Below are 24,149 nucleotides of genomic sequence, written 5' to 3' on the forward strand. Positions count from 1 at the left end.
AATGACTTTTATAAAAGTTGTTTGGAATAATAAAATCTATCTTTGCGTAAAGAAATTTTTATTTTATTTTCCATACAGTGGGAGAAAATCCCAAATAACTCCTTATCAAATAAAGGCAATTTTCTCAAAATCTATGAAAAATTTAATTTTTTTAAATCTTCCATGCGATGTATTTTTTCGGTGGAAACTAAAAAGTACTTTACATATTTTTTGAAAAAAGTAACCAGAAAGGAGTTATTTGGCATTTTTTGGTTTTTGACCAAAGCTGGCTGGAAAATTTAAAAATTTTTAAAAGTTGTCCGAATCAAAAAATTTCTTTTGCCGAACGTTCATCATCAAAAAAGTATCCAAAAAGTCTCATTACAAAATTCTTTATTTTCCATAGGAAAGTCAGAAAAAAATAAAAAGTATGATTCCCATAAGAACACGTGCATTACAGAAATTGAAAGGGGTAGACCCATAAATTTTTTAAGAAAATAACTTTTAATTTTTTTATAGGAAAACGGTTAAGTTAACAAGAAAATGACTTTAATAAAAGTTGTTTGGAATAATAAAATCTACCTTTGCGTTAAGAAATTTTCATTTTATTTTCCATACAGTGGGAGAAAATCCCAAATAACTCCTTAGCCAATAAAGGCATTTTTTTCAAAATCTATGAAAAATTTAATTTTTTTAAATCTTCCATGCGATGTATTTTTTCGGTGGAAACTAAAAAGTACTTTACATATTTTTTGAAAAAAGTAACCAAAAAGGAGTTATTTGGCATTTTTTGGTTTTTGACCAAAGCTGGCTAGAAAATTTAAATATTTTGAAAAGTTGTCCGAATCAAAAAATTTTTTTTGCTGATCGTTCATCATCAAAAAAGTATCCAAAAAGTCTTATTACAAAATTCTTGATTTTCCATAGGAAAGTCAGAAAAAAAAAAAAGTATGATTCCCATAAGAACACGTGCATTAAGCCCATAAATTTTTAAAGAAAATCATTTTTAATTTTATTATAGGAAAACGGTTAAATTAACAGGAAAATGACTTTAATAAAAGTTGTTTGGAATAATAAAATCTACCTTTGCGTAAAGAAATTTTCATTTTATTTTTCATAGAGTGGGAGAAAATCCCAATTAACCCCTTATCTAATAAAGGCAATTTTTTCAAAATCTATGAAAAATTTAATATTTTGAAATCTTCCATGCGATGTATTTTTTCGGTTTAAACTAAAAAGTACTTTACATATTTTTTCAAAAAAGTAACCAGAAAGGAGTTATATAGCATTTTTTGGCTTTTGACCAAAGCTGGCTGGAAAATTTATATATTTTGAAAAGTTGTCCGAATCAAAAAATTTTTTTTGCTGAACGTTCATCATCAAAAAAGTATCCAAAAAGTCTTATTACAAAATTCTTGATTTTTCATAGGAAAGTCAGAAAAAAATAAAAATTATGATTCCCATAAGAACACGTGCATTACAGAAATTGAAAGGGGTAGGCCCATAAATTTTTAAAGAAAATCGTTTTTAATTTTATTATAGGAAAACGGTTAAATTAACAGGAAAATGACTTTAATAAAAGTTGTTTGGAATAATAAAATCTACCTTTGCGTTAAGAAATTTTCATTTGATTTTCCATACAGTGGGAGAAAATCCCAATTAACCCCTTATCTAATAAAGGCAATTTTTTCAAAATCTATGAAAAATGTAATATTTTGAAATCTTTCATGCGATGTATTTTTTCGGTTTAAACTAAAAAGTACTTTACATATTTTTTAAAAAAAGTAACCAAAAAGGAGTTATTTGGCATTTTTTGGTTTTTGACCAAAGCTGGCTGGAAAATTTAAATATTTTGAAAAGTTGTCCGAATCAAAAAATTTTTTTTGCCGAACGTTCATCATCAAAAAAGTATCCAAAAAGTCTTATTACAAAATTCTTGATTTTCCATAGGAAAGTCAGAAAAAAATAAAAAGTATGATTAAGGGGGTAGACTCATAAATTTTTAAAGAAAATCACTTTTAATTTTTTTATAGGAAAACGGTTAAGTTAACAAGAAAATGACTTTAATAAAAGTTTTTTGGAATAATAAAATCTACCTTTGCGTAAAGAAATTTTCATTTTATTTTCCATACAGTGGGAGAAAATCCCAAATAACCCCTTATCAAATAAAGGCAATTTTCTCAAAATCTATGAAAAATTTAATTTTTTTAAATCTTCCATGCGATGTATTTTTTCGGTGAAAACTAAAAAGTACTTTACATATTTTTTCAAAAAAGTAACCAGAAAGGAGTTATTTGGCATTTTTTGGTTTTTGACCAAAGCTGGCTGGAAAATTTAAAAATTTTGAAAAGTTGACCGAATCAAAAAAATTTTTTTTACTGAACGTTCATCATCAAAAAAGTATCCAAAAAGTCTTATTACAAAATTCTTGATTTTTCATAGGAAAGTCAGAAAAAAATAAAAAGTATGATTCCCATAAGAACACGTGCATTAAGCCCATAAACTTTTAAAGAAAATGATTTTTAATTTTATTATAGGAAAACGCTTAAATTAACAGGAAAATGACTTTTATAAAAGTTGTTTGGAATAATAAAATCTATCTTTGCGTAAAGAAATTTTTATTTTATTTTCCATACAGTGGGAGAAAATCCCAAATAACTCCTTATCAAATAAAGGCAATTTTCTCAAAATCTATGAAAAATTTAATTTTTTTAAATCTTCCATGCGATGTATTTTTTCGGTGGAAACTAAAAAGTACTTTACATATTTTTTGAAAAAAGTAACCAGAAAGGAGTTATTTGGCATTTTTTGGTTTTTGACCAAAGCTGGCTGGAAAATTTAAAAATTTTTAAAAGTTGTCCGAATCAAAAAATTTCTTTTGCCGAACGTTCATCATCAAAAAAGTATCCAAAAAGTCTCATTACAAAATTCTTTATTTTCCATAGGAAAGTCAGAAAAAAATAAAAAGTATGATTCCCATAAGAACACGTGCATTACAGAAATTGAAAGGGGTAGACCCATAAATTTTTTAAGAAAATAACTTTTAATTTTTTTATAGGAAAACGGTTAAGTTAACAAGAAAATGACTTTAATAAAAGTTGTTTGGAATAATAAAATCTACCTTTGCGTTAAGAAATTTTCATTTTATTTTCCATACAGTGGGAGAAAATCCCAAATAACTCCTTAGCCAATAAAGGCATTTTTTTCAAAATCTATGAAAAATTTAATTTTTTTAAATCTTCCATGCGATGTATTTTTTCGGTGGAAACTAAAAAGTACTTTACATATTTTTTGAAAAAAGTAACCAAAAAGGAGTTATTTGGCATTTTTTGGTTTTTGACCAAAGCTGGCTAGAAAATTTAAATATTTTGAAAAGTTGTCCGAATCAAAAAATTTTTTTTGCTGATCGTTCATCATCAAAAAAGTATCCAAAAAGTCTTATTACAAAATTCTTGATTTTCCATAGGAAAGTCAGAAAAAAAAAAAGTATGATTCCCATAAGAACACGTGCATTAAGCCCATAAATTTTTAAAGAAAATCATTTTTAATTTTATTATAGGAAAACGGTTAAATTAACAGGAAAATGACTTTAATAAAAGTTGTTTGGAATAATAAAATCTACCTTTGCGTAAAGAAATTTTCATTTTATTTTTCATAGAGTGGGAGAAAATCCCAATTAACCCCTTATCTAATAAAGGCAATTTTTTCAAAATCTATGAAAAATTTAATATTTTGAAATCTTCCATGCGATGTATTTTTTCGGTTTAAACTAAAAAGTACTTTACATATTTTTTCAAAAAAGTAACCAGGAAGGAGTTATTTGGCATTTTTTGGTTTTTAACCAAAGCTGGCTGGAAATTAAACATTTTGAAAAGTTGACCAAATCATAACATTTTATGGCTGTGCATTGGTAATAGAGATGCGATCAAAATAGTTTAATGTGAAATCCTTCTATTTGCTACAGGAAAGCCAAAAAAATAAATAAATTCCTGAAATTTTAGGAAAAGAATTAATGTTACAAGGAAAAAGTTTATGCATTAAAAGAAATTCAATTTTGCCTGAGAAATCCTACTGCTCAAAGCCCTGCAATTACAAGACTCGACTATTTGACAATTTATAAGATTATATGTATGTATGTGCCTGAAACGACATCATCTAAAAATTACAACTGCCTAGAATTTAAATAAATCATGCTTCATATACTGGAACTTAAGGAGGAAATGCCTATTTACTCTTATATATTAAAAACACTCAACTGTCTGGAATTCAAAAAACAATGAAACCTTAATAGGACTTAATAGGACTTAACATCATGAATTAATTGAAATAAATAACAAGAAAATATTTCAACGATATTCGAAACGCCGAGAAATCAGTTGATTCCCCGTTATTTCGAAATGACTCTCTGAACGACATCTTTGGAGACGTGTTGGAAGGTCAGCGAATCTTCCGGAATCATGGTCAGTCGAGTATGTAAGGAGCCGCGTTGCCGCTGTAAATCAGTTGACAGTGCAGTGCAGTGTAGTTCGGAATATTGGCGCGATATTTAAATCGGACATAAATGCGGTGAAAATAAATATTTCTAGTAGTTTTTAGTCACTGTTTTTAGTAGTGTAAACAACTGTTAACTAACCTGAAAAAATATTAATTTGATAAAAAAAATTCATGGTTTAATTGCTGCTTGTAATTGCGAGAAACTGTCTGTTCAGTTTTCTTAAATTTTACAACAGTTTGAATCAAGTAGTTCATTCTTCATTCTATTTCAAATTTTCATTAAACTTTAAACTTTAACTCAATTTCGCTTGGCTCACTGTGTAGAAACAGTTAGTTAAAGTATTTCTATTCAAATGCATCCAAAAGAATGTTTTGAGGCTTTATAAAAAGGTACGCGTCCAACAAGTTATGTTTTCTGTCACGTTAATAACGTTTTAAAAAACTTTTATTTTGACAAGCCGCGATACAGTGTACTCTAAGCATGAACGAAGATTACCTTAACTTAATATTACAAGTGATTATATAGACTAAATAATGCAAATAAAGCATGAAATACAATATAACTGAGTAAGCATATACATAAGCAAATATTATATATAGGGTGGCATAATTGTGTACATAACTCCTCCCGCCTAAGTCGAAAACAACAGGGATGGTGTGTTGTTTTTCGAGGTACCAGGGGTAGCATATTTTTCTTCAGCTTCTTCTTTGTCTTAAAGTTCTAGTTCCTCTTCATTAGACCTTTTCTTTTGGATAAGTGTGTAGATAGCGAAGAATATACAGCATATGGCTAGTATGGTTCCAAGGGTTATACTAAAGCTCCAGGCTGCAGGGTGAATTCTTTCTTTTTCCTCTGGAAGGGGTTTCAAGATATTGGAGCGTTCTGCTAACGATCTGATGTGGTTGAAGTCGATTGAATCCAGTTGGATTGTTTCCTCTGGCAGCTGCATTTCCAAGTCATTAAATGTTACATCCGGTAGATGAAAAGGGTTGGATCTCAGGATATCCTCTTGATTCCAGAATTGTGATCCTAGTAAGCTTATACCGCATTTATATGGTATTTCTATTAAACTAGGTGTATCAATAAAGAATATTTGCTTGTTTTGGCACGTTTGTTGTGCTTTTATTTTGGTGCTAGCAGGAATAGCTAGAACATATTGCTGATTTATGGGATGGATAATAGGGGTAGTGACGTTAACTTTAAGCAGCTTGCAGTTTAGATTTTCTGCTTTCCTTATGAGGGACGTAGTACAGTCATCCACTTGGGGTCCTAGGACATTTTGACAGACGTATAGGTCTTCAATCAATGGGCAGGCCTCTTCTTGATATTGGTGTAGATCAGTGCCAATTATAAGGTAAGGAAGTTTGGGAATTATAATGGTTTGGTTTGTTGGAATAGCAAACAAGTGGAAAAGTTCGAAAGTTTCTTTTATATATAGGAAAATGAATAGCAAAAATTATTTTATCATTTGAAAAACTTACTTGAAGTCCTGTTAATTGATAATAATAATTTAAGTCGCTAAATGATATTAGTCTTTCCTCACCATAAAGGGTAGTTAGATTCAAAATTATTTGTTCTAATTGGATAGCTGAAACTACGGTACTATGTAAGGTGTTGAGTTTAGCAAACATTATCGCATCCTCTAAATTGTCTAGGAAAGTAATAAAACTCTGACAATTTATAATTAATTGACTTATAGTATTTTGAAGTTTTAAATATATAGAAAGATCATTAATTGTTTTATTCATTTGCTTTTTGAAAAGGTCAACATGATTTTTTAAAGAGTTTTGATTTTTACTTAGTGTATATATAGTGTTATTGTAACTATTAATTAGATCTTTTGTTAATGAAATTTGCATATTTATTTCTTTTTTATATGTATTTTGACTATAGCGTAATTCTTCAATTGCTTTGTCATATCTTTCTCCATCATCGGAGTCTAATGTACCAAAAAGCCATTTTGACGTTTTACCTAATATATTTACTAAGCCTCGTTTTTCACGGCTATGTGGTTTAATGTTATTAAGTTTAGTTTTGATTTCATTAATAAAGTAGCTAGCATGTTTAAGCATATCTAATGTGTTAATATGATGTAAAAGCAAAGCGTTAATAATATTTGTTTCATTACAAGCAGCAATTAAAATTCTAAAATTATCTTCTAGTTTAGTAAGCTCTATAACTAATGGTTTAATTTCTACATAATGGAGGAAAGTATGCTTACTTTCAATAATTCTCGCATTTCCTAAATGAAATGGGAATAAAGGGGATTTGATTGGGGTTATGATAGGATTAGTCGCTATCACTGTTGTCGATAATACTTGTAGGAGAACTGCGAAGCTCTTCTGAAGTGTCAGGAGGTTCATTATTTCTAGGGAAAAGAAAGTGTTTTTTAGGTTTTTGTATCATAGATTTATGTACAACTTTCTTGTTTTTAGTAATGATTTTATTACCGATATCTTCTTGAACGTATTCTATTTTCTTACGCGCTTTATCTTTAGTTCTCGAAGCGGATTTATGGTCTGTGACGATTATAAATTTTCTGCCAAATAGATAAGGTCTGAAATGTTTTGTAGCCCATACTATGGCTAAAAGTTCCTTTTCTATGGTCGAATAATTACATTCGGCTTGATTTAACGTTCTAGATGCGTATGCAATTGGAAGATCTTGTCCTATTTTTCCTTGACTTAATATGGCTCCTATTGCTATATTTGAGGCATCTGTGGTTAAAACGAAGGGTTTTCTAAAGTCTGGGTATTGTAGTATAGGATCGTTACATAGCAAATTTTTACATGTTTCAAAGGCTTGTATGTATTCAGGGGTGTGTTTTATTACTGCTCCTTTCTTTAGGCATTTCGTGAATGGTTTTGTTAATTTCGCAAATCCGTTTATAAAGCGTCTGTAGTAACCTAAGAGTCCTAGGAATGATTTTATTTCCTTTGGTGTTCTCGGGATCGGGAATTTCTGGATCGCTTCTATTTTTCTAGGGTTCGGCTTAACTCCGTCTTTTGTTATCACATGTCCCAGGAATTCAACTTCTGTTCTTAGGAATTCAGATTTATCAAGTTGAATTTTCAATCTTGCCGTTCGTAATCTTTGGAAAACATGGTGCAAGTTTTTTATGTGCTCTTCTAGGCTTGCTGAAAAGACAATAATGTCATCCATGTAGACTAAACAGGTTTTTCCTTGAATATCTTTCAGTACATTGTCCATGATTCTCTGAAAGGTGGCTGGTGCATTTTTTAATCCGAATGGCATTCTTACGTATTCATAATGGCCATTTTCCACTGTGAACGCTGTTTTCTCAATAGAGTTTGGTGCCATTTCTATTTGGTGGAATCCTGATGATAAATCAATTGTGGAAAAGTATGTACACCTTCCTAGTTTGTCTAGTATATCATTGATGTTTGGCAGAGGGTATCTGTCATCAATTGTTTTAGAGTTGACTCCTCTGTAGTCATTGACAATTCGCCATTTTTGTTTTCCACTTGCGTCAGGTTTTTTACTTACTATCCATATTGGACTACTCCATGGACTTTGGCTGGGTCTTATAATTCCATCTTTCAGCATTTTGTTGATTTGCTTTTGGACTTCTTCCTTGTGTATGAAAGGGTATCTGTATGATTTTGAGTGTATTGGGATTTCATCATGTGATGTAGTGTAATTATTATGGGATATTTCTGGGTTTGAATTAATTAAATTGTCTAGGTGAAAAAATTCAAAATTATCTTTATGATAATCTGGTAAAATCTTACAGTCAATTGGACTCGTTAATTCAACACTAATATTTTCATCTGTGTTATTCTGAATATCAACACGTGCAAAACCATTTTCTGCTGTGCAGAGCGTTTCTGGTATATATAAAGAGTCATTTATTGTTCCTTCAGGTATAATTATGTCAATAGTATCATATGTTGTCACGGGTACCTTTGTGCTTAGAATTTCGTGGGCGTTGACCGTGATTTTAAATGTTGAGTCAGGCTCGCGATATCTGAATGACAAGGTCGTAATACCGTCTGACTTTATCAGCCTTTTATGATATAGGTCAATGTTAAATATAAATTTAGTTAATTCTCGAAGGCCTAAAATACCGTCATAATAGTTATGAAAATCATAGAGTATAAAATCGATCGAATCGTTTGTTTGCAATTCTGCAAAAGCTGGAATATTGGCTTTGTAGAGGACTTCTTTTTCTCCAACTCCGGTTTTTAATATCGATGAAAATTGATAGATTTTGTCAGGAAAATATTTTTCAGCTATGGAGGGTCGTAATATTGATGGATAACAGCCAGTATCTATTAACAGTTTAATTGGTGGGTTTTGAATTTCAATATAAGGGAGGCTATTAGTGACTTGTGTATTTACTTCGTATGTTATGTTAGGGTTTTCGAAGGGTTGGTAATGGGAAAATTTTCATTTTCTATTTGTTGGTCTGGAATAGGGAATGTATTCTCATCATAAGAATATTCTGGTTCATATTCAAAATCGTTGTAATCTGTTGATGTACAGGGGTCATTTCTATTTGTTTGGTAAGAATTTAACTGATAAGGATTTTCAGTATTATTTCCATAATAATCATCATTATCTTCACTGGGGTGGTAATTGGTTGTGACATTTTCTTCTAGATTTTTATTTTCCATTTGGAAAAGTTCTTGCGAAATGAAATTTCTTGGGCCAGATGGCTTAAAATGATTATTGGGGTGAATGTTAGAATTTGTTGGCATTGTATAAGATGTTCTGGTTGACATTGGCTCAGGTTTATCAAGGGGTGTTCGACCTGTGGGTTTGAAAACATTCTTTGGAGTACCGAAAACTTGTCGATTAGTTAGAAGAGGTCTCTGAGGCATTGGCCTAGGTTGTATTGGAACTGGACCTCGTGGGAAATTTGAATTTTGATTGAAATTCTGATAACTAGGTGGAATAAAATTCTGTCTATAGTTATGTTGTTGATAAAAATTATTATTTGGGGTTCTAAAATTATTTTGATTTGGATATTGTATATTATTATTATGATTTTTGTGTTGCGAGTTATTCTGTGAATATGCTGGTGGTTTGTGCATTAATGTTGGTTGTTTGTTATGGTTTATTGGTATAAATGGTTTGTATAAATTCTGTGTATAATGGAAGTTTTCTTCCTCTGATATCATTGTCATTGCGGTTTCTATGCAATCGGGGTTTTTTAATCGAATAATACTTTGTAAGGGGTTGTTTAATCCTCTTATAAATGTTCTTAAACATATAGTATCATATTGTCTAAGATGAATAAGTTTTGTTTCAGCTGTCATAAAATTATCATCAAAACTATTAATTTTTTGAGCTAAAGCACTACGCAATACTTGTAGTCTTTTTGCAAAATCTAACGGTTGTTCATTCTTATTTGGGATAGCTACAAACAAATCTTGTTCAAGGCATTCTATACTACGCTTATCGCCAAAACAATCTAATAAAGCAGTTCTAATATGTGCCCAGGATAATAATTCCATGCGGCAACCTACTAATATTAGTGCACGGTCAATTAATTTCATTCTAATAGTTCTAATAAGGTAATTTTTTAAAATAGGATCTTCTTGGTTATCATATGTTTTGAATAGAAAATCTGCGGCAGAAATGAAATTGTTAAGGGTATTAGACTCACCATTGTAAGGGTGAATTGTATCAACGTACATTTTTAAAAGAGTGTAATTTATAGAATTTGATCGTGTAGTAGTCATTGTATTAGATAACTCGGACTGTTCAGTGATTGTTTCTAAATGCGAATTTTGTTGTTGTAATTTAAGAGTTCTGAAAAATTCTTCAGCTAATGCGTCAACGTTTGGTTCACTCATAGAGTAAAATAAAAATAATGTTATTAATTAAATAACATAAACTCAATTCTAAAATTAATTTTACTACTAAATTGTTTGAATCTTTCTTCCTTTACGATAAAGAGAGAGTATATTCCAATAGGATTTGCTCAAAAGAAAGTTCAATGGTAATTTCAATAATATTCAATTGATAAAGATAAATTCAAAATAAGTTTTTCAAATATATGTTTCAATAAAAATTTTAAAAATAACAATAATCTTAAAACTAACTTTCCACTCGCTCAATCCAAAGTAAGGGAAAGGGTTTGAAAGGAAATTGGCACTTACCTTTTTCCAATCAGATGAATCCCCGCGTTGCTAAGGTGCTATGTACGTGCTGCCAAATGGTGTTTCCACTGATCTCTCGTCTCAGAGCGATTCTGATAAGGTTTGATCTCAGCTTCCACGTTCGTATCAGGACTGAAGAGTTAAAACTCACGTTTTTACGATTGATCGTCTCGATGACGTGCAAATTTCAATCGAAAACTGCCCTGATCCTACCGACTGCGCCAGTTATGTTTTCTGTCACGTTAATAACGTTTTAAAAAACTTTTATTTTGACAAGCCGCGATACAGTGTACTCTAAGCATGAACGAAGATTACCTTAACTTAATATTACAAGTGATTATATAGACTAAATAATGCAAATAAAGCATGAAATACAATATAACTGAGTAAGCATATACATAAGCAAATATTATATATAGGGTGGCATAATTGTGTACATAACTAACATACTGAACCAGTTCGTTGAAACCTATTATCAGAAGAAGTAAATTCGCTAAACCGCATCGCTCACGCATCTAATACCACCCGATACAATCCCGTGTTTATGGGATAAACCGCCATCCGCCATTTTGAAACTTGACACACTGTGAAAGAAACTTTTTTTTTTGGAGTAGGGACCAGGAGGAAAAAAACCCTCCGATTATGAGTTACAAAAAGTTTATCCTTTAAGAGTTTTATTAGAAAGTTCCCGCAAGCGAAATCATGTTTTATTACGATGTCATAAAGCAAAGGTTTCCCGGGCATTATGGGATACGAAACTTTCGAAGGGAAACTTTCGCGAGATGATCCGAAACATCCGAAGTATGAGAAAATTAATAATAATTACGGCTAATTAGGATGTTGCGCCACGGCAGAAATACCTCGAGACAGTAATAAAGGCGGACATCTTTAATAAAGAAAAGTGGCTTTATATAAAGGGAGATTTAACGACAATATGAAACGAGATGGGCGGGCGGTGGGTGGGCGTTAAAACAAAAATAAATCCTTAATAAACCACCCCCGGGTTTAACCTGGAAGAACGCGTCTTTATTACTTTTCTTAGTTCTGGTGGGGGAGGGATGCACGAGCCCGCTCTAGGATATATATTGTCTTCCCTTTAATTTGAGTTATTACAAGTCAAATTTGCAAGAAATGTTTTAAGATATATTTAAGCAACAGTAAACTGAAGTTTAGATTGAACAGGACCTTAATGAGGGAGAATTGTTAGTTGTCAACATTTCTACATCGAAAAATTACTTTTAAGTAAATTTAATATGGCTGATGATAATCCTTTGAAGGTTCCTGCAGAACCTAGAGCTTCTTTGTCCAGAGGCCCTAATTTAAATTGTGGTAAAACTGTACCTGTGACGCTGTCGGTTTGAATTTTTGCATTTTTGTAAATTAAAATTGATTTTTCCGAATAGGGCTTAAAAGTTTTATAGTTAAAAAACGGCTACGATATAAAAAAAAATAAATTTTGCATGCATTTTGAGAAAATGGATTTTTTACATTTTCTCCCACTGTATGGGAAATAGAACTAAAATTTGTTTTCCCAGTGATAACGCTTATTATTTTGAACAACTTTTATTTAAACTATTTTTCTCTCACTCGCACGGATTTTCTATAAAAAAATAAAAAGTGATTAAAGTAAAAAATTAATACGTCTACCCCTTACAATTTCTGTAATGCATGTATTCTTATGGCAATTACACTTTTTTATTTTTTTCTGTCTTTCCTATAAGAAATAAAGAAAATTGATATGAAGCTTTTTGGATACTCTTTGCATTGTCAATGTATAGCAAAAAAAAATTTTTGATTTGGTCAATTTTTATAGTTTTGAAATTTTTTTGCCCAGTTTTGGCCAAAAATCAAAAAATGCCAATAACTACTTTCTGGTTGCTTTTTCGGGAAAATTTGTTGAATACTTTTCATTTTATATTAAAAAAAAGCATCGATTGCAAAAATTAAAAAAATCAAATATCCCATACATTTTGAGGAAATGGCCTTTTATGGAATAGAGGTTTTTCTACATTTTCCCCACTGTATGGCAAATAGAATTAAAATTATTTTTTCCAGCAATAGCGCTTACTATTCTGAACAACTTTTAGTTAAACTATTTTCCCCTCACTCGCACAGATTTTCTATAAAAAAATAAAAAGTGATTTAAAAAAAAATTTATGGGTCCAACCCTCACTATTTCTTTAATGCATGTATTCTTATGGCAATTACACTTTTTAATTTTTTTCTGTCTTTCCTATAAGAAATAAAGAAAATTGATATGAAGCTTTTTGGATACTCTTTGCATTGTCAATGTATAGCAAAAAAATTTTTTTTGATTTGGTCAATTTTTATAGTTTCGAAATTTTGTTTGCCAGTTTTGGCCAAAAATAAAAAAATGCCAATAACTACTTTCTGGTTGCTTTTTCGGGAAAATTTGTAGAATACTTTTCATTTTATATTAAAAAAAGGCATTGATTGCAAAAATTAAAAAAATCAAATATCCCATACATTTTGAGGAAATGGCCTTTTATGGAATAGAGGTTTTTCTAACTTTTCTCCCACTGTATGAGAAATAGAATTAAAATTTCTTTTCCCAGCGATAACGCTTATTATTCTCAACAACTTTTATTCAAACTATTTTTCTCTCACTAGCACAGATTTTCTATAAAAAAATAAAAAGTGATTTAAATAAAAAATTAATACGTCTACCCCTTACAATTTCCGTAATGCATGTATTCGTATGGCAATTACACTTTTAATTTTGTTCTGTCTTTCCTATAAGAAATAAAGAAAACTGATATAAGACTTTTTGGATACTCTTTGCATTGTCAATGTATAGCAAAAAAAAATTTTTTGATTTGGTCAATTTTTATAGTTTTGAATTTTTTTGCCCAGTTTTGGCCAAAAATCAAAAAATGCCAATAACTACTTTCTGGTTGCTTTTTCAGGAAAATTTGTAGAATACTTTTCATTTTATATTAAAAAAAGGCATCGATTGCAAAATCTAAAAAAATAAAATTTTTCATACGTTTTGAAATAATGGCTTTTTTTGTAATAGAGGTTTTTTTACATTTTCTCCCACTGTATGGCAAATAGAATTAAAATTTATTTTTCCAGCAATAGCGCTTATTATTCTAAACAACTTTTATTTAAACTATTTTCCTCTCACTCGCACAGATTTTCTATAAAAAAATAAAAAGTGATTTAGAAAAAAAAGTTATGGATCCAACCCTTACAATTTCTGTAATGCATGTATTCTTATGGCAATTACACTTTTTAATTTTGTTCTGTCTTTCCTATAAGAAATAAAGAAAACTGATATAAGACTTTTTGGATACTCTTTGCATTGCCAATGTATGGCAAAAAAAATTTTTTGATTTGGTCAATTTTTATAGTTTTGAAATTTTTTGGCCAGTTTTGGCCAAAAATCAAAAAATGCCAATAACTGCTTTCTGGTTGCTTTTTCGGGAAAATTTGTAAAATACTTTTCATTTTATATTAAAAAAAGGCATCGATTGCAAAATCTAAAAAAAATTAAATTTTTCATACGTTTTGAAATAATGGCTTTTTTTGTAATAGAGGTTTTTATAAATTTTCTCCCACTGTATGAGAAATAGAATTAAAATTTTTTCTCCGAACAATAACGCTTATTATTCTGAACAACTTTTATTAAAACTATTTTTCTCTCACTCACACAGATTTTCTATAAAAAAATTAAAAGTTATTTAAATAAAAAATTAATACGTCTACCCCTTACTATTTCTGTAATGCATGTATTCTTATGGCAATTACACTTTTTTATTTTTTTCTGTCTTCCCTATAAGAAATAAAGAAAACTGATATAAGGCTTTTTAGATACTCTTTGCATTGTCAATGTATAGCAAAAAAAATTTTTTGATTTGGTCAATTTTTATAGTTTTGAATTTTTTTGCCCAGTTTTGGCCAAAAATCAAAAAATGCCAATAACTACTTTCTGGTTGCTTTTTCGGGAAAATTTGTAGAATACTTTTCATTTTATATTAAAAAAAGGCATCGATTGCAAAATCTAAAAAAATAAGATTTTTCATACGTTTTGAAATAATGGCTTTTTGTGTAATAGAGGTTTTTTTACATTTTCTCCCACTGTATGGCAAATAGAATTAAAATTTATTTTTCCAGCAATAGCGCTTATTATTCTAAACAACTTTTATTTAAACTATTTTTCTCTCACTCGCACAGATTTTCAATAAAAAATTAAAAAGTGATTTTGAAAAAAAAGTTATGGGTCCAACCCTCACTATTTCTTTAATGCATGTATTCTTATGGCAATTACACTTTTTAATTTTTTTCTGTCTTTCCTATAAGAAATAAAGAAAATTGATATGAAGCTTTTTGGATACTCTTTGCATTGTCAATGTATAGCAAAAAATTTTTTTTGATTTGGTCAATTTTTATAGTTTTGAAATTTTTTGGCCAGTTTTGGTCAAAAGTCAAAAAATTCCAATAACTACTTTCTGGTTGCTTTTTCGGGAAAATTTGTAGAATATTTTTCATTTTAAATTAAAAAAAGGCATCGATTGCAAAATTTAAAAAAATCAAATTTTTTATACATTTTGAGGAAATGGCCTTTTATAGAATAGAGGTTTTCCTACATTTTCTCCCACTGTATGGCAAATAGAATTAAAATTATTTTTTCTAGCAATAGCGCTTACTATTCTGAACAACTTTTATTTAAACTATTTTCCTCTCACTCGCACAGATTTTCTATAAAAAAATAAAAAGTGATTTAGAAAAAAAAGTTATGGGTCCAACCCTTACAATTTCTGTAATGCATGTATTCTTATGGCAATTACACTTTTTAATTTTTTTCTGTCTTTCCTATAAGAAATAAAGAAAACTGATATAAGGCTTTTTAGATACTCTTTGCATTGTCAATGTATAGCAAAAAAAATTTTTTGATTTGGTCAATTTTTATAGTTTTGAATTTTTTTGCCCAGTTTTGGCCAAAAATCAAAAAATGCCAATAACTACTTTCTGGTTGCTTTTTCGGGAAAATTTGTAGAATACTTTTCATTTTATATTAAAAAAAGGCATCGATTGCAAAATCTAAAAAAATAAAATTTTTCATACGTTTTGAAATAATGGCTTTTTTTGTAATAGAGGTTTTTTTACATTTTCTCCCACTGTATGAGAAATAGAATTAAAATTTTTTCTCCGAACAATAACGCTTATTATTCTGAACAACTTTTATTAAAACTATTTTTCTCTCACTAGCACAGATTTTCTATAAAAAAATAAAAAGTGATTTAAATAAAAAATTAATACGTCTACCCCTTACAATTTCCGTAATGCATGTATTCGTATGGCAATTACACTTTTAATTTTGTTCTGTCTTTCCTATAAGAAATAAAGAAAACTGATATAAGACTTTTTGGATCCTCTTTGCATTGCCAATGTATGGCAAAAAAAATTTTTTGATTTGGTCAATTTTTATAGTTTTGAATTTTTTTGGTCAGTTTTGGTCAAAAATCAAAAAATTCCAATAACTAATTTCTGGTTGCTTTTTTGGGAAAATTTGTAGAATACTTTTCATTTTATATTGAAAAAAGGCATCGATTGCAAAATTTAAAAAAATCAAATATCCCATACATTTTGAGGAAATGGCCTTTTATGGAATAGAGGTTTTTCTGCATTTTCTCCCACTGTATGGCAAATAGAATTAAAATTATTTTTTCCAGCAATAGCGCTTACTATTCTGAACAACTTTTATTTAAACTATTTTCCTCTCACTCGCACAGATTTTCTATAAAAAAATAAAAAGTGATTTAAAAAAAAAATTTATGGGTCCAACCCTCACTATTTCTTTAATGCATGTATTCTTATGGCAATTACACTTTTTAATTTTTTTTTGTCTTTCCTATAAGAAATAAAGAAAATTGATATGAAGCTTTTTGGATACTCTTTGCATTGTCAATGTATAGCAAAAAATTTTTTTTGATTTGGTCAATTTTTATAGTTTTGAAATTTTTTGGCCAGTTTTGGTCAAAAATCAAAAAATTCCAATAACTACTTTCTGGTTGCTTTTTCGGGAAAATTTGTAGAATACTTTTCATTTTATATTAAAAAAAGGCATGGATTGCAAAATTTAAAAAAATCAAATTTTTGATACATTTTGAGGAAATGGCCTTTTATGGAATAGAGGTTTTTCTAAATTTTCTCCCACTGTATGAGAAATAGAATTAAAATTTCTTTCTCCAGCGATAGTGCTTATTTTTCTAAACAACTTTTATTTGAACTATTTTCCTCTCACTCGCACAGATTTTCTATAAAAAAATAAAAAGTGATTTAAAAAAAAAAGTTAAATTTTTCGCCGATGATCATGAAAATTGGCTCTACGGAAAGGGTTTTTAATTTTGGACACAAAGTGTCCCTATAAAAGTTTTGAAAAACTGAAAATTTTCAAAGTAAAAATTAAATATGGAAAAATATGATAAATTTATATAAAGACTCCCAAGTAGAAAAACTGGGATAAATTCCCTAATTTTTCACCGATTTTCATGAAAATTAGCTCTATGGAAAGGGTTTTTAATTTTGGACAAAAAGTGTATCTATAAAAATTTTGAAAAACTAAAAATTTTCAGAGTAATAATTAAATATGACAAAATGTGACAAATTAATAAGACTCCCAACTAGAAAAAATAGAAGAAATTCTATAATTTTCCACCGATTTCCATGAAAATTAATTCTGTGAAAAGGGTTTTTAATTTAGAACAAAAAGTGTATCTATAAAAATTTTGAAAAACTAAATATTTTCAGAGTAACAATTAAATATGAAAAATTGTGAAAAATTAATGACTTCCAAGTAGAAAAACTAACATAAATTCCCTAATTTTTAACCGATTTTCATGAAAGTTAGCTCTGTGGAAAGGATTTTTGATTCAAAACAAAAAGTGTATCTATAAAAATTTTGAAAAACTTAAAATTTTCAGAGTAAAAATTAAATATGACAAAATGTGACAAATTAATAAGACTCCCAAATAGAAAAACTAGAATAAATTCCCTAATTTTCCACCAATTTTCATGGCAATTAGCTCTATGGAAAAGGGTTTTAATTTGGAACAAAAAGTGTATCTATAAAAATTTTGAAAAACTTAAAATTTTCGGAGTAACAATTAAATATGAAAAAATGTGAAAAATTAATGACTCCCAAGTAGAGAAACTAACATTAATTCCCTAATTTTCAACCGATTTTCATGAAAATTAGCTCTATAAAAAGAATTTTTAATTTAGAACAAAAAGTATTTCTATAAAAATTTTGAAAAACTGAAAATTTTTAGAGTAACAATTAAATATGAAAAAATGTGAAAAATTAATGACTCCCAAGTAGAAAAACTAACATAAATTCCTTAATATTTAACCGATTTTCCTGAAAATTAGCTCTGTGGAAAGGATTTTTAATTTAGAACAAAAAGTGTGTCTACAAAAATTTTGAAAAACTTAAAATTTCAGAGTAACAATTAAATATGAAAAAATATGTTAAATTAATGACTTCCAAGTAGAAAAACTGGAATAAATTCCCTAATTTTTCACCGATTTTCATGAAAATTAGCTCTGTGAAAAGGGTTTTTAATTTAAAACAAAAATTGTATCTAAAATTGGTTTGACCTGTCAATTTAAGCATTTCGACCACGTCCAATTTCATGACGTTTCGTCTTTGGATAGCCATCATCAACTTGATTTTCTTCAATAGGTCCCTGGATAGTTATTTTATCTTTAACCTCTCTTATAATAGGCAACCATTAATGCAGTTTACATTTATTCTTCTCCTTGTCTTGCACATTGTTCTTGCCTTCGGCCACGCCCATTCCCTCCAAGTATTGACGTAAAAATGACAGTTCAAAATGACGAATTGTTAAAGTACTTCACATATTAATAAGAAGGTAGAGGGTTTCTTTTCGGCCATTTTGAATCTGACAACTATGACGTTTGATCTGTCAGTTTTACGAAAATAAAGAACAAATCATAATGAGTTAGACAAAGATGATCGACAAATCTTCGCTTTCGCTCTCTCTTGTTCACTAACCATCTCGGTTTTCTCATAGATGGCGACTTTGCAAGCTGACAGATGACAGTTACAAGGTAAATCTAGAACAAGTGGCTCCTTCACCATTTAATGCAGATTCCGGTCGTCAGGACGGTTCAGTGACTACATTACCATCTAAAATTCCCCTTTTCTCCCATTTTGCTGACGTCAGATTGGAAATAGAAAACCCCGGCAAAGGTAATAACGACGTGAAGTAAGAAAGTGAAGAATGGGACAGACAGCGATTAATGGAAAGTTTAAAATAATAAGCACTAGTTGAAGAGAGACGTGAGGGAAGTCACTGAAGAGCAAGACAGAAAACCAAGATCCAGAAAGTTCGATGTGTTCATTTATAAACTTGACGTCGAGAGAGAGAGAGAGATGCAAATAAGTCGAGGTGCCTGATACGCCAACGTCAAGTTAATAAATTATTTTCTAATGAAAACCAGGACATTAGGCAGAGAGGTTTCATATTACGCCCACTTTAGCGTAATTCCAGATCCGGGAAAACACAATAAACGAACAAGCTGCGACAGGAAAAGTCCGAATTTTCCCCGTTTAATTGCCCGTCAGTCCCCCGACGTTTTCCGTGGAAATGCGTTTAAAGCTGGTCCGGTAAATTCTTTAAGAGGACATGCCGAACGGTCCTTCGAAAATTGAGAAAATTGAGTTTTCTAGTGGGATAATTGATGGGGCAGCATTAGGAAAAGTCGTTTCTTCGACAAGGGATGTTTTGGTAAGGGGAGAGGGTATCCAGAACTCGACTGATCAATGTCAAAGCCTTGCATGAGACTCCTGAATAGTCCTGGAGGTAGATTCCGGTTTCTGGAGGACCAAACCCTCTCCTAAGTCCCTCTCATTTGTCTGGAAGACACGTTCTTCCTTTAACAGTCAATACAGATTGTCCATCCTTCTTCCTTTAAGACGACTGAAGAATGGTTCTATCCCTTTTTCAGTCTTTCAGTTCTTGTAGACTTGAGATTCTGGTACTGTGGTCCTTCATTGGTTCTCAACCTCCTGTTCTCTCTCTCTCTCCTGCTCATGGCTGTTAGTCCTCTTCAAAGTTCTCCTTAGAATTTGCTTTTGCAGCTCTCATTACTTGTCATGTCTTGCTCTTCAATGACTTACCTCACGTCATTGTTCTTGTTTTCTCTCTTGCTCATCAACGCCATGTCATTTGCGATCCCTTCTCATGGAGTCAATCAGATATTCTCCTTCTCCTTCTTCTTACCGTTAAAATGAAAAAAGGCAAATAACTGGAGAAGTTCAGCGAATATTCAATTTTTACTTAAATTTTCCAATACCTACGCCTGAATTTTCCAGGATTATTATCCAGATTTCCCGGCCTCCCACTCAAATGTTTCCCATTGTTTTCCGGTTTGTTCTTTTATATAATTCCGGATATTTAATATGTTGCGACGTGTATCCAAGAGAACGGAGACAAAAAATAAAGGACAAAATATAGTTTCCTTAAGGGCCAACCTTATTATCTTTGCCGGGGTTTTCCTTTTCCTGGAATTTAATATTGTACGTCTTTTTTCCATGAAATGATTTGATTATGTGATATTTCCAATCTGACGTCAGCAAAAAGGAGGAAAGAATTTTAGAGGTAACGACGTCACTGAATCACCAAATCTGCATTAAATGGTGAAGGGGCCAGCTGTTCTAGATTTACCTTATAACTGTCCACTGTCAACTTGCAACGGCGCCATCTATGAGAAAAGCGAGAGGGTTGGTGAGCAACAGGGAACAGATTTTTAACTGACAGATCAAATGTCTTAGTTGTCAGACTCAATATGGCGTCAACCCTCTCCCTTCCTATGAATATGTGACGCAATTTAACAATCCGTCATGCGTCAACTGTCATTTTTACGTCAAAACTTGTAGGGAGGTTGGGGAGTAAACGTGCCAACGACAAAGATAAATATACGCGAGAAGAAGAGAAGAAAGTATATTCGATATCGTTTTAACGTCTTTTTCTTTTTAAAGTAAATGTATCAATGGTTAATTTTATTAAGGCGTGGCTGAATATGTTGACGTAACAATGACACTGCCCAGTGACGTCATAAGTCAAAATGTTCACGAGTAATTTTTTTCTTAAAACTATGGCATTAACAATGTGTAAGACAAAGAGAAGTACAAATGTAACCTGCATTGATGGTTGCCTATAAGGGAGTTTAAAAATAAAATAACTGATGAAGGCAACCCTAATACGAAACGTCATGAAATCGGGTGGGGTCAAAATGTTTGACAGTTCAAACGTCATAGTTGTCACTTCTACTCGGCACCAGAACAAAATGGCGGCGACCCTCTCCCTTCCAATAAACGATTGATGTAATTGAACGATCCGCCATTTTGAAATACCAAAAATGTGAGAAAATATATCGATTGTTGCCTATGAGGAAAAAAAACATTATTTTTGGGCGTGACTTAATGTTTTGACCTAAAAATAGGCGTGGTCGTAATAGCAAAAATTATTTTATGACGTAAATTTGACAGTTCAAACGTCATAGTTGTCAGATTAACTTATGCTCGGCATCAGAACAAAATGGCGACAATTTTCTCCCTTCCCCTTAACGTGTGATATAATTGGTCGATCCGCCATTTTGAATTTTACAAATATGACATTGACAATGTGTGAGACAGAGAAAATGTATCGATGGTTGGCTATGAGGAAAAAAACATTATTTTTAGGCGTGGCTTAATGTTTTGACCTAAAAATGGGCGTGGTCGTAATGGCAAAAATATTTTATGACGTAAGCTTGACAGTTCAAATGTCATAGTTGTCAGATTAACTTATGCTCGGCACCAGAACAAAATGGCTGCAACTCTCTCCCTTCCCCTTAACGTGTGACGTAATTGGTCGATCCGCCATTTTGAATTTGACAAATATGACAATAAAAATGTGTGAGACAGAGAAAATGTATCGATGGTTGCCTATGAGGAAAAAAACATTATTTTTAGGCGTGGCTTAATGTTTTGACCTAAAAATGGGCGTGGTCGTAATGGCAAAAATATTTTATGACGTAAGCTTGACAGTTCAAACGTCATAGCTGTCAGATTAACTTATGCTCGGCATCAGAACAAAATGGCGACAATTTTCTCTCTTCCCCTTAACGTGTGACGTAATTGGTCGATCCGCCATTTTGAATTTGACAATAAAAATGTGTGAGACAGAGAAAATGTATCGAGGGTTGCCTATGAGGAAAAAAAAATTATTTTTAGGCGTGGCTTAATGTTTTGACCTAAAAATGGGCGTGGTCGTAATAGCAAAAATTATTTTATGACGTAAGCTTGACAGTTCAAACGTCATAGCTGTCAGATTAACTTATGCTCGGCATCAGAACAAAATGGCGACAATTTTCTCTCTTCCCCTTAACGAGTGACGTAATTGGTCGATCCGCCAATTTGAATTTGACAAATATGTCAATAAAAATGTGTGAGACAGAGAAAATGTATCGAGGGTTGTCTATGAGGAAAAAAACATTATTTTTAGGCGTGGCTTAATGTTTTGACCTAAAAACGGGCGTGGTCGTAATGGCAAAAATATTTTATGACGTAAGCTTGACAGTTCAAACGTCATAGCTGTCAGATTAACTTATGCTCGGCATCAGAACAAAATGGCGACAATTTTCTCTCTTCCCCTTAACGTGTGACGTAATTGGTCGATCCGCCATTTTGAATTTGACAAATATGACAATAAAAATGTGTAAGACAGAGAAAATGTATTAATGGTTGCCCATAAGGAAAAATATAACAATTTTTAGGGCGTGGCTAAATGTTTTGACATAAAAAAAGCCAAGATGGCGTACTTCGCTCTTGCAACTGTCACTTTTACGTCAAAACTGTCAAAAAAATAGCAAGGGCGAGAGGGAGATGGAAAAATTAGACAATACTAATTGCAATCATCATCATCGTTGGCCATGAATTCGGGCGTGCCTGAATACATTTCAAACGTCATAGTTGTCAAATGCAAAATGGCGTATTACAAAAAATCCGCTTTTCACTAAAGTTTCTCCAAGGTGGCGTATGTCTGCACTCGACCGCCATTTTAAATGTTGAAACTGTCATTTGGACGAGTGGGGGGTGAAACAGAAATAGTAGACTTAAAGAGACGTTTCATTTCCTGTCGGAAATCTGTAATGAAAAAATGACAGTTATAACATTTCAAGATGGCGCGTAACTTTCTAAATCAAAATGGCGTCCATTTGCCTTTGAAAATCGAACTTATTTGTCATTTTTACGTCAAAATTTAGAGAAAAAATGGAGGAAAAGATGTCGCATGTTTCGCAAGTTTATGGTGGATAAATGACGGCTCCAAGTATCAGAATGACATATGTCATAATTGTCAAATTGAAAACGGCTTATAACAAAATCGCCATTTTATCTAAATTTTTATTAGGTTTTGAGATACAGCTCCTGGAAGTTTGCTTCCAGGTATATTAGACTTGTTACTGCTCATTCACGCTTTTCACTTAATATCTCTCTTAATACTGATCTGACGATAATATTGAATATTAGCAAAGTTGCAGTTTTTAATGAGGTGTACAAAATTAGTAAGTATGATTTTTCTTGTAGGTATGATAGTTTTTGAGATACAGCTCCTGAAAGTTTGCTTCGATGCAAATTAGGCCTAAAACTGCTCTCTCATACTTGTCCCTTAATATCTCTCTTAATACTGATCTGACGATAATATTGAATATTAGCAAACTTGCAGTTTTTAATGAGGTTTACAAAATTAGTAAGAATGATTTTTCTTGTAGGAATGATGGTTTTCGAGATATCGCTCCTGGAAGTTTGCTTCGAGGCAAATTAGGCCTAAAACTGCTCTCTCATACTTCTCCCTTAATATCTCTCTTAATACTGATCTGACGATAATATTGAATATTAGCAAAGTTGCAGTTTTTAATGAGGTGTACAAAATTAGTAAGTATGATTTTTCTTGTAGGAATGATAGTTTTTGAGATACAGCTTCTGGAAGTTTGCTTCGATGCAAATTAGGCCTAGAACTGCTCTCTCATACTTCTCCCTTAATATCTCTCTTAATACTGATCTGACGATAATATTGAATATTAGCAAAGTTGCAGTTTTTAATGAGGTGTACAAAATTAGTAAGTATGATTTTTCTTGTAGGAATGATGGTTTTCGAGATACAGCTCCTGGAAGTTTGCTTCGAGGCAAATTTGGCCTAGAACTGCTCTCTCATACTTGTCCCTTAATATCTCTCTTAATACTGATCTGACGATAATATTGAATATTAGCAAAGTTGCAGTTTTTAATGAGGTGTACAAAATTAGTAAGAATGATTTTTCTTGTAGAAATGATGGTTTTTGAGATATCGCTCCTGGAAGTTTGCTTCGAGGCAAATTAGGCCTAAAACTGCTCTCTAATACTTTTCCCTTAATATCTCTCTTAATACTGATCTGACGATAATATTGAATATTACCAAAGTTGCAGTATTTAATGAGATCTATAAAATTAGTAAGAATGATTTTTCTTGTAGGAA

At 31.1% G+C, this 24,149-nt stretch overlaps 1 protein-coding gene across 5 annotated transcripts in view; it reads right to left on the minus strand.

The window, feature by feature from the left end:
* LOC126747559 (sex peptide receptor) overlaps nucleotides 1-24,149 on the minus strand; it is a 489,101-nt gene that overhangs the window by 234,837 nt on the left and 230,115 nt on the right. The gene's annotated exons all lie outside the window — the stretch shown is intronic.

This window comes from Anthonomus grandis, chromosome 19, assembly GCF_022605725.1.
Source record: "Anthonomus grandis grandis chromosome 19, icAntGran1.3, whole genome shotgun sequence".
Lineage (NCBI taxonomy): Eukaryota > Metazoa > Arthropoda > Insecta > Coleoptera > Curculionidae > Anthonomus > Anthonomus grandis.